The 2,767-nt window shown below is 38.4% G+C and overlaps 1 non-coding gene across 1 annotated transcript; it reads right to left on the reverse strand.

The window, feature by feature from the left end:
• Positions 1-2,414: 2,414 nt before the first annotated feature.
• TRNAF-AAA (transfer RNA phenylalanine (anticodon AAA)) lies at positions 2,415-2,488 on the reverse strand. Its single transcript has one exon. It is a non-coding gene; the product is annotated as a tRNA-Phe (tRNA).
• Between the last annotated feature and the right edge of the window lie 279 nt (positions 2,489-2,767).

The following is a 2,767-nucleotide window of genomic DNA, read 5'->3' on the forward strand; positions in this document are numbered from 1 at the left end:
GGGAATCATGCAATTCTCCTATTTTAACCTAGTTTGATTGGCACTTGGTGTGACGTGAGGTTGGGAAGGTTCTTGTGGCATTTGTTCAAGTTCTTGTGCCAGTTACAACCTTAGTGGGTACTTGTTTGCGTCATCTTTACCACCTAACCTTGACCTCTTGGCTAGGATTAGTGAGTCTCAATTTTCAACTTGGTTTTTGTTTTGGTATGTGCCAACACATTCTTTGTTACTTGGCTTTGAGTAGCTAATTTCTTGACAGGGGCCCATTGTTTCTTTCCTTGTTTTGTCCTAGTTTCACTAGTTGGCTTTAGTGTAGTAGCCATGGGTTTTGGTAGTTGATGTTGAGGTTCTTACACAGATGACTTGCCTTGTTGATAAGGTACCTAAACCTTCATGTTTCATTCATAGTATCCTTATTCCTTTGGGGACCCAATATTGATGAACATGAGGCTTTTGGCTTTTAAAGGTTTGATGGAGAGTGGGAGTCTTTCCCTTGTTTTTTTTTGGCACGTTAGCTTCCTTTATTTGGATAGTAACCTACGCTGTTTTTGGAGTGAGAAGACGTAATATCTTCCTTGGTGGCTTTGTCTCTTCACTCTTGAGGTTGCTGCTTGAGTTGAATGAACTTCACAATGGCAATGTATATTTGGATCCTCTTAATGACAAGCGTGCCATCCTTTTCTCCCAATCCACTTTAAAACCCATTGCTAAAATCCAACTCCATCCAAGTAGCATCTCTTCTTCCAAGACAACTGTAGGCATCACAAAAACTTTACACAACCAAGGGTTATTTTCAGTGAAAATATTAACTTAAAAACTTCATGAGGCCCTTATTGTTCCTGCATGTAACACCCTTGACTTTGGCTATCTAGTTTGTTCAGCTCCACCCAAATTTCATACAAACACAAGTGCCATACTCCTAGGAGTTGATTCTATCAATCTGAGAAGCACGAACACTCCGGGTACCAACCTTGTTAGGAGTCACGTATGTCTAGTACTAGCATGCATACTTAGCCACACCAAGCACTATCGTACTTGTTTCACTCCGGAGTCACTTCCTTATCCATCACACTAGTCATGCCAGGAGCACACCCACATTTGGTTAAGAGGGATCACCATCTCAGATGATCACCCGTGTGATGCACCCCATGGATCAGCAATCCATAAGCTTATGTGGTACCCTCACAAGCTTCAGTAAAAAAATAACACATCACATGAATACACAATGTCCAAACAGTAGATTCAAAACATGAATTCAAGAAGCATGTAATATATTCATATCCCAATAGTGTAAACCATTGCAAGCTTGATGAGACGTCACAATTCTTAAGTCGAAACTCTAATCAAGTTGAATTCTTTCCAACTTCTTAGATTATGGCAAGGTTTTCTCTAGCAATTTCTTCTCTAACTTCCTTGGGGTCACTCCCAAGTTCTATTAGGAGAATTATTTCTTCTTAGTTGAAAAATGATTCATCTCAGACTAGAGTAGAGTTCTTCACATACACAAGGAGGGTCTTTCCAAGGTCATTTATTTACTTCTCTTATTTGGGATTTATCTTAATGTTGAAAACCTTTAAGAGTACTTATAGTCCTAGGTCTTGAATTAACCTATCTCAGTCCTTGATTTTACTATAATAATATGCAATAAGAAAATCTATTAAGGTCTCCATCTCCACAAGGTTTAAATTGCTTCAGGTTATAAGGTTAATTTTAGACCTTCAAGATCTCTATTCTTGAGGAATGTGCATAAATTAAGAATCTATTAACTTATATTAATATAAACTTAATTTATCATGGAATACATAATTAAACATGAAGGAATAAGAGAAACTATAATTTTCAAAGAAAGGGTCTATTTGTACCTTGAAATTATCTTTTAAGAGAAGTGTTACACCCTATGTGCTCAGAAATGAAGCTCCCTCCTCCGCCAATTGACACGGAAGTTGGTTGAGAAAGGGTCTATTTGTACCTTGAAATTATCTTTTAAGTGAAGTGTTACACCCTATGTGCACAGAAATGAAGCTTCTCCTCAACCAAATTGACACGGAAGTTGGTTGAGATAGTGCATTTAGTTACTTGACAGATGTATTTATATTGTTCCATGAACCATTTCAGGTCAACCTTATCCTTGGCCAACCCTTTGTTACAGATTATGTTTGAGCCTTCTAAATCCGGCTGTCCACCACACTTTAATTTATGCAAAAATTTCATATCTTTGGATGACAAAGAGAATTTGGTTTTGCGTTATTCTCAAGCTACCCATCCGGAGCAGGTAAGCCACACCATTTACTCAGAGTTGGTGCTAAGATTAGATAGATAGAGAGCTCTGTGGCTCTAGCTCAGAGAGGTTTCATAAGATGTGGTTTTTGTCGTCGTATCTGGCACAAAGATTTGAACCTAATAATTCACGCGACTATTTAGGAGTGGACTTGAACCACTGACCTAACAATTTTTAGTCCTTTTCTCTAACCAATTGAGCTACCTAAACCGTGAGAAGAGTCACTTACCAATACGTCATCATTACCCTCTTTGATTGCCAAAGAAGCAACCAATTTATTTTGCATCTTTTAGCAATTAGAGATCTAATGCCCTATGCACTATGGGTTCAAATCCCAGATTTTTCATATCCTTGTGGGTTGTTTGGAGCACTTTTACCCTTCCCCAGATCCAGGCTCACTAGTTTGGCTTTTCTCTCCAAACCTTTATTTAGGTTGTTCGCATAAATTCGTATCCTCATTTGGATATGAACCCTACCAGCCTTGGTCTC

This window comes from Cibotium barometz, chromosome 44 (genome assembly GCF_041138505.1).
Source record: "Cibotium barometz isolate CiBa-2024 chromosome 44, ASM4113850v1, whole genome shotgun sequence".
NCBI classification, from domain to species: Eukaryota; Viridiplantae; Streptophyta; class Polypodiopsida; order Cyatheales; family Cibotiaceae; genus Cibotium; species Cibotium barometz.